At 39.3% G+C, this 14,347-nt stretch overlaps 1 pseudogene; it reads right to left on the bottom strand.

Annotated features, from left to right (window-relative positions):
• Positions 1-703: 703 nt before the first annotated feature.
• On the bottom strand, positions 704-2,776 carry LOC134391655 (stress-70 protein, mitochondrial-like; annotated as a pseudogene).
• Positions 2,777-14,347: the final 11,571 nt, after the last annotated feature.

Here is a 14,347-nt window from a genome sequence, read left to right as displayed (position 1 = left end):
TCAGAAGAGTTCTGCTGTTAAGTTGAAATGATAGGTTTTTCTTTTCTTTTTTTTTTTTTTTGCTTTTCATTTTTATTTTCTAAAAAATCCATAATGGATCAAAAAGAACAATCATCAAGGATGTTGATGCCAGACACAGGCCAGAAGGTAGGAAAGTTAGGGAGCCTCATTACTACCTTGTTTTACAAGCTGTACCTAACATAAATAACTAGCTTAGTTTTCCATTGATCTAGCTTCCTCTGCCCCACCTATAAACATGGCACAGCTGGTTCACCTTGCAAGGCTTCAGTGGAAGGACCCCATATACACAAAAGCCAGAGTACAGCAGTACTCACCTAACTAGAAGGATCTCATCCCTATTTGGTCTCATTTCAGGTGTGACTAACCAGCTTCATTGTTGTGAGTGAGATGCTTTCACCCCTTGAAAATATGGCCACTTCAGCACAAAACAATGTTAAGTCTTTATAATGATCAATAAATTGTCCTACCCCCCTCTTACATGCAGTTGAAAAATGATGACAGGCTAGGGACAGAACATTGTCAACTTTCTACTGTTGGGGAATTATCACCCATTAAATGACCATTACCTAACAGACACTAAATTTACATATTAAGGAAATTATATATAGAATACTGCAAAAACACTAGTAAAGAGACTGAAGTTTGCCAATTTCTGCTCAGGAAATCCCTTCACTTCCAAGCTTCATAGTATGTGTCCTTTGGCTCCAAAATTTACTGTTACTATTAGTTTCTCCTCCTTTTGATCTTCCTTTTGTTTCCCAGTGCCAAAACGTCCAGAGTCTTCCCACTCACATGCTATCTTTTTGTATGCCGTTTCGAAGATCTTCAGTGATGCCTGCTGAAGGGAGGATGCTGCCTGTCTGATGTTTTCTCCTGTTTCACTGTCTTTTCTAGCCAAGAGCTCCCTCATTTTGGAAATCCCTTCTTTTAGCTTGTTACACTCATCAGCATACAATTGGTCCTTGAATTCTTCCACTTTGGTTACTGTGTCATGAATGATTCCTTCAGCCATATTAACTGCTTCAACTCATTCCTTCTTTCGCTTGTCTTCCTCAGCATACTTCTCTGCATTTTTAACCATATTTTTAATATCGTCTTTGCTTAATCCACCAGAAGACTGGATTATGTTCTGCTGCTCATGTCCTGTGCCCTTATCTTTGGCAGAAACACGTACAATCTCATTGGCATCAATGTCAAATGTAACTTCAATCTGAGGGACTCCACAAGGGGCTGGGGGAATTACGATCAAAGTAAACTGTCCAAGAAGTTTGTTGTCTCCAGCCATCTCTCTCTCACCCTGACACACTTCAATTTCCACTTGAGTCTGACCATCAGCAGCAGTAGGAAACACCTGGCTCTTCTTGGTTGGAATAGTGGTGCTCCAGTTAATGTGTTTGGTAAAGACACCTCCCAGAGTCTCAATACCCAAAGACAGAGGAGTGACATCCAAGAGCAGCACATCTGCGACATCACCAGCCAACACACCTCCCTGAATGGCAGCTCCAATGGCCACAGCCTCATCAGGATCAACAGCTTCACTTGGGGCTCAGCCAAAAAGATCCTGCACAATCTGCTGAACCCTGGGCATCCTAGTCATGCCACCAACAAGAATCACTTTCATGTCACTCTTGCTGACTTCTGCATCTTGCATAGTTTTTTGGCATGGAACAATAATCCTCCTGATTAGGTCAGTGACAATGCCCTCAAATTGAGCCCAGGTCAGCTTCATATTCAAATGCTTGGGTACAGAAGCATCCATTGTAAGATATGGTAAGTTGATGTCGGTCTGCCCAGATGAGGAGAGTTCACATTAGCCTTCTCAACAGCTTCCCACACCCTTTGAAGTGCCATGCTATCTTTGGTCAAATCAACCTGTCTCTCTCTTGAACTCCTTCACAGTGTGTCATAGCAAGGCCTGGTCAAAGTTTTCACCACCTAAGAAAGTGTCCCCATTGGTGGATTTCACCTCAAATACTCCTTTCTGAATTTCCAGGATAGAAATATCAAAAGCTCCACCACCTAAGTCATACACAGCAATGATTTTATCTTCTGATTTGTCTAGACCATAGGCCAGAGCAGCAGCTGTGGGTTCATTAATCACCTGAAGCACATTTAGTCCAGATATCTGGCCGGGATCCTTAGTGGCCTGTCTCTGTGAGTCACTGAAATAAGCTGGGACTGTGATCACAGCATTTTTTCCTGTGTGTCCCAAGTACTTTTATGCAGTCTCTTTCATCTTCACCAACACAAATGCTCCGATCTGACTTGGAGAATAAAATTTTCCATGAGCCTCAATCCAGGCATCACCACTGGAGGCACGGACAATTTTAAAGGGAACATCTTTAATGTCTTTCTGTACTTCAGGGTCATCATATCACCAGCCAATGAGACATTTGGTGGCATAGAATGTATTGTTTGGATTGGTGACAGCTTGTCGTTTGGCTGCCCTGCCAACAAGTCACTCACCATCTGCTGTAAAGGCAACAACTGAAAGGGTGGTTCTGGCACCTTCAGCATTGTCCAGCATCTTTGCCTGTTTACCTTCCATAATTGCCACACAGGAGTTGGCAGTACCCAAATCAATACTAACAACTGCTCCCTTGATTGCTTCTGATGCATAATACTACCTTGAAACAATTCTAAAAGCCTCATGACTAAAGTCACTCCAGCCATCCTGCTGGTGGATGGCTATGGGAGCCCAGGAGGCTGTGGTGCCCTCAAGATGGGCTGCCATGCCTCAGCTGGTGCTTATCATGGTGGATAGACTGACTGAGTACAAGGCAGCAAACAAGAGCTCAAGCGGCTGGGAGCTGTACAGTTTGGTGGCAGCAGCACTTCTCGAAGTGATAGGTTTAAGCCAAAGACAGGGGAAGGAAAGAAGTACAAAGAAAGAGCAGAGGGTATAGTTCTCAACTCTCAGCATTTACCAGGAGAGGTCTGAACAGTCCTACACTAGCTTTTGGAATCCCTCCCTGCACAGCTTTCCCTGCAAGAGGTCTCAGAGGCTCAGCATCAGCCCCAAGAGTCTCTCCTCTTACAACTCCCATTCCAGGAGGTGTGAATCACTGGACAGCAGACCCAGAAGTATCCTCCCAACTGAAGTCTATGTGGAATCAAAACTGAACCATCCTACCCAACAGGCAACATAACTGAAGAAGCAACTGCTTCACCAGATGACCAAACATCAATGTAGAGATACTAGAAATATGAAAAAACAAGAAACTAGGACACCCCCAAAGGAAAGTAATAACACTCAAACACAAGATCCCAATCTACAAGAAGCCCTTGAATTGTCTGAAAAAGAATTCCGAGCAACAATCATAAAGAAACTCAGTGAGATACAAGAAGAGACCCATAGGCAACACAATGAAATGAGAAAAATAATCCAAGATATGAAGGAGGAAATCTACAAAGAGATTAATACTGTAAAAAAGGATGTGGCAGAACTCTTGGAACTGAGAGACTCATTCAATGAAATAAAAACAACATTTGAGAGCTTTAGCAGCAGACTAGAGCAAGCAGAAGAATTTCTGACCTTGTAGACACTGTTTTTGAAATAACGCAAGCAGACCAAAAAAAAAAAAAAAAAAAAAAAGAACTTAAAAAAATGAAGAAAATCTCCATAAACTATCAGACAGCCTCAAGCATACAAACATCTGAATTATGGGTGTTCCAGAAGGGGAAGAAAAAGAAAAAGGCATTGAGAATCTATTCAATGAGATAATAGCAGAAATCTTCCCTGGTATTGGTAGAAAAATGGATAGAAGAAGCACAAAGATCCCCAAACAAGTTCAATCCAAAGAGGTCCTCTCCAAGACATATTGTAGTTAAACTGGCAAAGGTTACAAACAAAGAGAGAATCCTAAGAAGAGCAAGAGAAAAATGTCAAGTCACATATAGGCGAGTCCCCATCAGACTAACAGCAGACTTCTCAGCAGAAGCCCTGCAGGCCAGAAGAGAATGGAATGATTTATTTAAAGTACTAAAAGAGAAAAACTGCCAACCAAGAATACTATACCCATCAAGGCTATCTTTCAGACATGAAAGAGATATAGTGTATTTCCCAGATAAACAAAAACTATGGGAATCCTGCACCACATGACCAGCCCTACAAGAAACCATCAAGGGAGTCCTATACCTGGGACACCCCTAAAAATAATCCCCACCATGAACACACTAGGAAGAATAAATCCCACTGATAAATGACATAAGCAAATGAGAAAGAGTAAAAAACAAAAAATAAAAAAAACTATACCATTCCACTCTAAAAACCCAACAAACTATGAAGTCATAGAACAGCAGGGAAAGAAAGAAACAAAAGACACTTAAAACAACCACCCAAAAGCAATTAAATGACAGGAATCAGAAAATATCTTTCAATAGCAATGCTAAATATTAACAGATTGAACTCCCCACTAAAAAGACATCAACTAGATGGATGGATTAATATACTAGACCCAACTATAGGCTGCCTTCAAGAAACCCATCTCACCTGTAAAGACTCTCACAAGCTAAAAGTGAAAGGATGGAAAAAGATATACCATGCAAATAGAAACCCAAAACAAGCAGGAGTAGCTATTCTTATATCAGATAAAATAGACTTTAAACCAAAAACTATAAAAAGAGACAAAGAAGGCCATTATGTAATGATAAAGGGATCTATCCACTAAGAAGACATAACAATCATAAATATATATGCTCCCAACATTGGTGCACCCAGATATATAAAGCAAACATTACTACACCTAAAGAGAGAGATAAACCTCAATAGTGTAATAGTTGGGGACCTGAACATCGCCCTCTCAACATTGATCATCTAGGCAGCAAACCAATAGGGAAACATGGGATTTAAGCTACACTCTAGACCAACTGGACTTGGTGGTTATATACAGAACATTTCACCCAATTCTTCTCATCAGCACATGGAACATTCTCCAAGATAGACCACATATTAGGTCACAAATTAAGTCTCAACAAATTTTTAAAAAATGAAATCATTTCATGCATCTTCTCAGATTACAATGGATTAAAACTAGAAATTAATAATGAAAGAAACTTTGGACATCACACAGATACCTGGAAATTAAATAACATGCTTCTGAATGACATATGGGTTAAGGAAGAAATCAAATAGGAAATCAAAAAATTTCTCAAAACTAATGATAATAACAATACATCATACCAAAACCTATGGGATACAGAAAAAAAAGTACTGATGAAAGTTTATTGCAACAAATGCTTGCATCAAGAGAATAGACAGATTCCAAATAAACAACCTAACTTTACACCTCAAGGAACTAGAAAAACAAGAATAATCCAATCCAAAAGTTAGTAGGCAGAAAGAAATAATTAAAATCAGAGCAGAACTAAATGAAATAGAGACCAAAAATATGATGCAAAAAATCAATGAGACAGTCTTTACTTTGAGAAGATAAGCAAAATAGACAAACCACTAGCCAGACTAACTAAAAAAAAGAAGACCCAAATAACCAAAATCAGAAATGAAAAAGGAGATATCACAACTGATACCACAGGAATACAAAGAATCATTAGAGATTACTAGGAACAACTATAAACCAATAAATTTGAAAATCTGGAGGAAATGGATAAATTTCTTGACACATACAAACTACCAAGATTGAACCAAGAAGACAGGAAAACTGAACAGACCAATAACAAGCAACAATATTGAAGCAGTAATCAGAAATCTTCCAAAAAGGCCCAGGACCAGATGGTTTCACTGCTGAATTCTACCACACCTTTAAAGAGGAATTAATACCTATTCTTTCCAAACTATTCCAAAAAATTGAAACAGAAACCATTCTCTCAAACTCATTCTATGAAGCCAGCATCACACTGATACCAAAACCAGACAAAGATACACAAGAAAAGAAAACTACAGGCTGATATCCTTGATGACTTTAGATGCTATAATCCTCAACAAAATACTAGCAAACAGAATACAGCAACATATCAAAAAGATTATACATCATGATCAAGTGGGATTCATCCCAGGAATGCAAGGATGGTTCAACACATGCAAGTTAATAAATGTGATACACTACATCAGCAAAGTGAAGAATAAAAACCATAGATCATCTCGATAGATGCAGAAAAAGCATTTGACAAAATTCAACAGTACTTCATGATTAAAGACTCTTCATAAATTAGGTATAGAGGGAAGGTATCTCAACATAATAAAAGCCATATGTGATAAACCCACTGCCCATATTATTCTGAATGGGGAAAAGCTGAAAGCTTTCCTCTTAAGATCAGGAAAAAGCCAAGGATGCCAATACTTTCCACTCCTTTTTAACATGGTATTGGAAGTACTTGCCAGAGCAATTAGACATGAGAAAGAAAGAAAGGGCATCCAAATAGGTAAAGAAGAAATCAAATTGTCTCTGTTCACAGATGACATGACTCTATACATAGAAAACCCAAAAAACTCTACCAAAAAACTCGTAGGGCTGATAAATGAATTCAGTAAGGTTGCAGGGTACAAAATCAACATACAAAAATCAGTAGCATTTTTATACTCCAACGACCAACTAGAAGAAAAAGGGATCAAGAAAGCAACCCCATTTATAATAGTCTCCAAAAGAATAAAATACCTAGGAATGAATCTAACCAAAGAGGTGAAAGATCTCTACAATGGAACCTACAAATCACTTCTGAAAGACATTAAAGAAGACACTAAGAGATGGAAAGACATTCCTTGTTCATCGATTAGAAGAACCAATGTAGTAAAAATGTCCATACTATCCAAAGCCATCTGCAGATTCAATGCGATTCCCATCAAAATACCAAAGACATTCTTCGCAGAAATAGAAAAAGCAATCCTAATGTTCATATGGAACAGCAAAAGACCCTGAATACCAGAGCAATCCTGAGCAAAAAAAGTAAAGCTGGAGGCATTACACTTCCTGACTTCAAACTATATCACAAATCTGTAATTATAAAAACAGCATGGTACTGGCATAAAAACAGATGTGGACCAATGGAACAGAATAGAGAACTCAGAAATCAACCCACCTATGTACAGCCAACTGATCTTTGACAAAGGCACCAAGAACATACATTGGGTAAAAGACTGCCTCTTCAATAAATTGTGCTGGGAAAACTGGATATCCATTTGTAGAAGAATGAAACTTGATCCATACCTTTCACCATATGCCAAAATCACTCAAAATGGATTAGAGACCTAAATATAAGGCCTGAAAGTTTAAAACTCCTCTAGGAGAAAACATAGGGGAAATGTTCCAAGATTTAAGACTGGGCAATGACTTTATGAATAACACCCCAAAAGCACAGGCAACAAAAGAAAAAAATAAACAAGTGGGATTATATCAAACTAAAAAGCTTCTGCACAGCAAAGGAAACAATTAATAGAGTGAAAAGACATCCTACAGAATGGGAGAAAATATTTGCAAAAAATGCATCTGACGAGGGATTAATATCCAGAATATACAAAGAGCTCAGACAACTTTACAGCAAAACACAAAATAATCCAATTAAAAAAATGGGCAAAGGAGCAGAATAGACATTTCTCAAAGGAAGACATACAAATAGCCAACAGGTATATGAAAACATGCTCAACATCACTAATCATCAGGGAAATGCAAATCAAAACCACTTTGAGATATCACCTCACCCCAATCAGACAGGCTATTATAAAAAAGACAGAAAATAACAAATGCTGGCAAGAACGTGGAGAGAGAGGAACACTCCTGCACTGTTGGTGGGACTGTAAATTAGCACAGCCATTATAGAGAACAGTATGGAGTTTCCTTAAACAACTACAGATAGAACTTCCATATGATCCAGCAATCCCACTCCTGGGGATATATCCAGAGGAATGGAAAACATGAAGTCGAAGGAGTACCTGTACTCCCATGTTTATTGCAGCTCTATTTACAATAGCTAGGTGATGGAACCAACCTAAAGGTCCATCAGTGGGACTGGATAAGGAAATTGTGGCATATATACACAATGGAATACTACTCATCCACAAAAAAGAAGGAAATTCTACCATTTGCAACAACATGGATGAGCCTGGATAAAATTATCCTAAGTGAAACAACCCAGGTACAGAAAGAGAAATACTGCATGTTCTCACTCATACCTGGGAGCTGAATCCATTAATAAACAGATGAACAATAAAGAGAGACAGAAGAAAGAAAGAAACAACAATCACGGTAATACATTGAACTTTTAGAAAACTAGAGGTGAAAAAGGGGAGGGGAGGGAAGGGAAGATAGAGGGGGGCTAATGAGGAATTGGTCAACAGACACAAAGAATGATTGCATATTGCAATGATGAATGAGATAACTATACTGATCTAACCACCACACATTCTACACAATTATTGAAAATCAACATTGTACCCCACATGTATGTATAATAAAAATAAATAAATAAATAAATAAATAAATACATAGATAAATAGATAAATAAGTAAATAAATAATAAATAAAAGAATCATTTGGGGGGTTTCTGTCCTGAGACTAGAACTCCACTCCCAGAAATGTTGGTCAGGGTTAGCTAGGGACTAAACATAGATATGCTTTTTAATTCTTCAGGTGATCTTAATGTGCAGCCAAGATTAAAAATCACTGGAATAGGTAATCCTTGAGAAATGGGGTAGGCTACAAGGGAAAACAAAAGCAAATCTGGTGAGAGAAGCAGAATGTCCTCAACAATTGATTAAGGTCTTCTTTAATAATACTGGGTCATAGATAGTCCTTGTTATTGTTTTTTTTGTAGCCACGACTAGTAATTGAACCCAGACACTTGGGATATAAGAGCAAGACCAAGTACTTAATGGTTAGTTTATAGGACACTAATAACAACTAAAAAATATTTAAAAATCCTTCTTCTTTAAAGCTTTCTAAAAGGTTAATTATCAACCAGTTCTTTCAACCCTTAAATTACTTTCTGAGAATGGATTAGTAAGAGGGGCATGAATTTTATTAGGAGATTGTGGTACCACTGTAAATTAATTCTTCTTATTAAATGGTACCCTGTTGTTCATTTTTCACCACAAAGAGGCTAACTTAATCCTTGTTCTGAACTTGCATATTGAGCAATTCTGGATAATCATATGCAGAATGATAACCTTTATAACAGGCATGATCCAATACAGAGAAAAATTTGTTCTTGGAATGCAATTTCAAATTTATAAAGTGAAACTTAGTATCTTAAAAAGAGTATATGAGTTTCATGGTGTATTATTATTCCTAAGGAAAATTTCCAAATTCTGTAATTCAATATAGACTCTGGACAAATATATGTTATGGGCACTATCTGAGATATGCTAACAACTTAGTCAGCTTAACAACTTGAAGATAAATATGGTTAATCAAAGGCTATATAATATTGGTGACAGGTACCTTGTTCTTGTTAATATTCTTTCTTGTGAAGAATACATTTCAATTACAAAATCTCTCCATGTAAAGAAGGACATGGTATAATACAGTTCTTTATAAAGAGTAAAGCTATTTTCATAGGAAGTATTGGAAGTATGTTTTCCCTTTAAGTTAATTGGCTCTTTTGAGTAAAATTGATGAAATTGTTTACGACAAGAATTGCCATTTAAATTTGAAAACAAAAGCATTAGATGAAAGTTGACTTTAACAGAAATGGATATTGCATTATTTCTTTTGCAAGTGCCTGTACTTTTTATTCTGTAATGATTTGTGTTCACTGATATGCTTTATCTCATGCTCCATTGATTACAAGTGTAAAGGGGGGTTAAATGTATTTGCTGTTGGCAACTTTGCATTAATTGTAATACACCCTAATCCAAATTACAATCTGTCATTTCCAGCCAAATTGTGAAGCACTGTAATTGTATTTTAGAGTTCTACTGCCATTGATTATAGCTACCTCAATTGTGTTTTAATATACCATGACAAATATGTGAATTGAAATACAATCTTGTAACAAGCCAGGAAACAAGTATTGTTCTTCATATTATAACAGCAAGAAAATTATTTCTTAACAAATGAAAAGAGATAGAGATGGTAAGATGGTAAAGAGCATTCATTTAAGAATAAAAAAGATGCAAAAAATCTTCAATTTTCTAACAGTGCATGAAATAAATGAGCCACAAATTTTTGGAAAACATTTTTAAACAAAACATTACAAAATTTTTAAGAATTAACATTATTTTTGAAATCTATCCATACTCATGTAAATTGCTCTAATTTGTTCATTTGAATTGCCATATAATATTCTGCAGCTTATTTATTCATTCTTTCCTGGATGTCATTCAGGTTGTTTATAAGTTTTTGCTATTACAAATAATGCTACATTCTTGTATATGACTCTTCATAGATGTAGAAGATTCACTAGGTAGTATACTCAGAAGTGGGATTTCTGGTTTGTAGAGTATGTACATGCTCTATTTTACTTGATATTGCCACCTTGCTCCCATAAGAAGTATAATTCATTTTGCTACATCCTCGTTTTTGTCTGATTTAAAATTTTTACCTATTTGATGAATGTGAAATGACCTATCATTTTGGGTATAATTTTCCTTTGCCTAGTTACTAATGCGTTTCATACATTTAATGGTCATTTGAGTCACCTGTTCCGTGAATTGCCTATATTCTTTTTTTGTTGAATTGTTTGTCTACCTTTTTAATTAATGGAAGTCCTTTATAAATTATGGGCACTAATCCTTTGTTGGTTATGTATATTTTAATTCCACATCCATTCATTCAAATCATTTATTGTGCTTCTACTATCTGCCAGGCACTGAGTTAGGTACTGGAGACATAACAATTAATGCAAAACAAATATGCAAAATCTCTACCTGTACACAGTCTACAATCTACCTGGAGTAGCAGAATGTAAGCAAATAGAAATACAATATGCCAAAAAATTGTGTGAAGAAAAATCAGCCAGATTAAAGGCAATTGCCAGTGGTAGAGTAAGCAGGAAAGTTCTCTTTGAGGAGGTGATCTTTGTGTAGAGTCCTAGATGCAGTGAGAGAATTAGCTATCCTATCTGAGGGAAGAGACTCCTAGGCAGAAGGAACAGCAAATTTCAGGGCAAGAGTTGGGACCATATTTATCATATTTGAGGGACAGCAGGAGGGCAGTTTAACTCTCAACCAGTGAACAGGAGATGAATTCGGAGAGAGAGATTATTTAAGGCCATTGCTTTGAAGTTGGGAGTTTCTTAAGTGCAATGGGAAATCCTTGGAGATTTTTGAGCAAAGGAATAACTAGATTTGTCATACATCTTAAAAGGACCACTCTGGTCATGTGTGGAAAATAGACCTTAGGAAGGCAAGCCTGGAAACAAGGCAGAACAGCAATAGTACAGTTAGGAGATCACGATGCCTTGGATTAGGATGGGGTGGTGGTGATGGAAGTAGTGAGAAGTGGTGATTTAGGATATATCCTGTAGTACAGATAAGATTTTCTGATCAGGGGATTAGAATTAATCAAGGGTTTGAGAGAAACAGAAATCTAGGATGACTACAAGGTTTCAGCCTGAGCAGTTAGTTGCATGAATAATGGTTCTGAAAATATACCTTATTTTGTCAATTCAAAGACACATATATGTTATCTGCAATTAGGAGGTATTTACAAATGATGGTGTTTTACACTCACTGTTGGTCAGATAGTAATGTAGTTTCATTGACTATATGTGTAAATTTGGTCATAATTGCTGTATTGTCATTTCAGCTTAACTATGCACATTGTTGGAATTATACATGTTGGTTTTAATTGCCATTAAATGGCTTTCTAAAAGTACACTATGATTCATTATTGAAACTAAAGTTCATTTGATATCCAGAAAGGCTCAAACAAATCAATGAAGCAAAAATTTGATATTATTAAAGTAGATATTTACTCTTGGAAAATTGGCTATAATTCCTCATTTTCTCACAAAGCAACATTTAAGGACTTTACAGGGATCTAAGAGAGAACGATCAAATGGATAAAGCTGTATTATGTTTTAGTAATGTGATAGGTGCACAATCGCCTGTCACATGCCAAGTCATACTAATGAAGTTGGGAGAAATTAACAAATTGCCTGGAAAAGATGAAGGAAATGTCAAAGCAACAGGAGGCTGGTGAAACTGATTTATATGTCATATAGAAATATCATTAAGGAGAAGAAATGGCTGGGAGTTTCAAGATGGCGGCAGCTGCGGCGGCTGGCGCGGAGTAGCTGAGGTGGAAAAGGTGGCCACTGGGCCTCAGGCAGCCGGGAAACTTGTGGACCTTCCTCTGGCCATCTCTTAAGGGAGGACTGCTGCTGCTGGCCGTTCGTGGGGGCTCAACGCCACTTTGCCCCCGGCAGGAGAGGCTGCCTCATTTACAGGCAACAGCTTTGAAGTGTGGAGCAGGAAAAGAACTGATTCTTAGCTGCAAAAGCGAGTCTTGAAACAGGGAACACGGCGCCTGGGCTGCTGTGGATGCAGCCAGGATCCCGGAGGCTGGGGCCGCACTGAAGGCGGCCAGCTGCCCTATTCAGGATTCGAGGTTTCAGGCCGGCATTAAAGAAGATTCCTGGGAGCACCCAAGCGGCGCTGCGACTGAACAGCCCGAGGCGGCAGCGGCCGAGAACTGGGAAAGGCGGCAAACCAGAGACAGAGCGAGCGCCCGACCTGGCACAGCACTGTGAGTGATCCCTGGCACAGCTCTGTTCGGGGGGTGGATGCCCAAGCGGCTCCCGCCTGCACCACCAGGCCACTCACTGCCCCGGTGCTGCCTCCATTTTCCCAGGTGCGGGCAGCTCCGCCCTGCTCGGCCATCACTGAGCCCATTTGCTTGGCCTGGCGCAGGGCTTTCCGGACCCTGCGGGCCGGCCTCCTCTCCCACTCCCCCCGCGGTTCTCTGGCGGGGCTGGGGGTGTGGGGTGTCCCGACCAGTGTTGGGAGGGCTAGGAAGTACGGGCGGGCCGACTGTCACTCCACCACATCCGGGACTCCGGCCCCGGTAAACTTCCTGTTAGTGGGAGGCAGATACCATCTCTGCGACCACCAGTTTGGAAAAAAGCCTAACGAATTTCTGGTTGGGAATAGTGTGGTAGGAGAGTTCCCAGGTCCGCTTGAACCTGCCGGAGAGCAGGCTGCAGGCGGGCACTAGACTCGGTTTATACCGGGGGGATACAAAGGTGAACAAAACCCGAGAAAGATCTACACAGTGCTACAAAGGCACCCAGAGAGACCGGTCGTCTGTGCCTAGCAGAAACCTGGTAGACTTCCTGGGCGAGGCGGTGCTGAGCAGGGTCTTGAAGACCCAGCTGATAGACGAGGGGTGCAGAAGACACACCCCAGCCCAGCACAGTGTGCACAGAGGGGGGAGACGTGCGGCCAGGGAGGCGGAGACTCAACAGAAACCACACACCCGGTGGGGTCGCCACTGCACGATCTAACAGCCTGGGCCAGAGCACACGGAACAGGGAGAAGTCCTGTACAGAAAGTGAAAGCTCAACAGAGATCACACACCCTGTGGTACGTGATCCACCAGCCCAGCAGAGTACAAGCTGACCAGAAAGGTGGATCCCCGGAGAAGCCCAAGACCCGAGGCAACCACACACACAAGACACTAGAGGCCAACTGAGCATTCACGGCGGGAGCCATACCAAATTGGCAACCACAGCAACATCCTAGTTAGTCATTAGTCTCAAACCGGTGGACTGTGAAACCCCCTGCCACAATGAATAAACACCAAAAAAAAGACACCAGAAATACAAAAAATCAAGAAAGTACACCACCAAAAGTTAATAAATCTCATACTCTAGATCCTATAGAACACGAAGCCCTTGAAATAACTGACAAGGAATTTCGAGTGATAATTCTAAGGAAACTGAATGAGATACAAGAAAACTCAGCTAGACATCATGATGAAATGAGGAAAAGTATACAGGATCTGAAAGAGGAAATATACAAGGAAATCAATGTCCTGCAAAAAAATGTAGCAGAACTTGCTGAACTGAAGAAGTTATTCAGCGAAATAAAAAACACAACGGAGAGTTTAACCAGCAGGCTTGTCGAAGTTGAAGAGAGAACCTCTGAACTTGAAGATGGGCTGTTTGAAATAACACAAGCAGACAAAAAGAAAGAAAAAAGAATCAAGGACATGGAAGAAAATCTGAGAGAGATATCAGACAACCTCAAGCGCTCAAATATCCGAGTCATGGGTATTCCAGAAGGGGAGGAAAATGGAGATTCCATTGAAAACATATTCAACAAAATAGTGGCAGAAAACTTCCCAGGTATAGGAAAAATCACAGATCTTCAGATCCAGGAAGCTCAACGATCTCCAAACTTATTCAACCCAAAAAGGCCTTCTCCAAGACA

The sequence above is a fragment of the Cynocephalus volans genome, chromosome 12, assembly GCF_027409185.1.
Source record: "Cynocephalus volans isolate mCynVol1 chromosome 12, mCynVol1.pri, whole genome shotgun sequence".
NCBI classification, from domain to species: Eukaryota; Metazoa; Chordata; class Mammalia; order Dermoptera; family Cynocephalidae; genus Cynocephalus; species Cynocephalus volans.
Note: the sequence above shows the minus strand (reverse complement) of the source record. Positions and strands in the feature narration are given on the sequence as shown.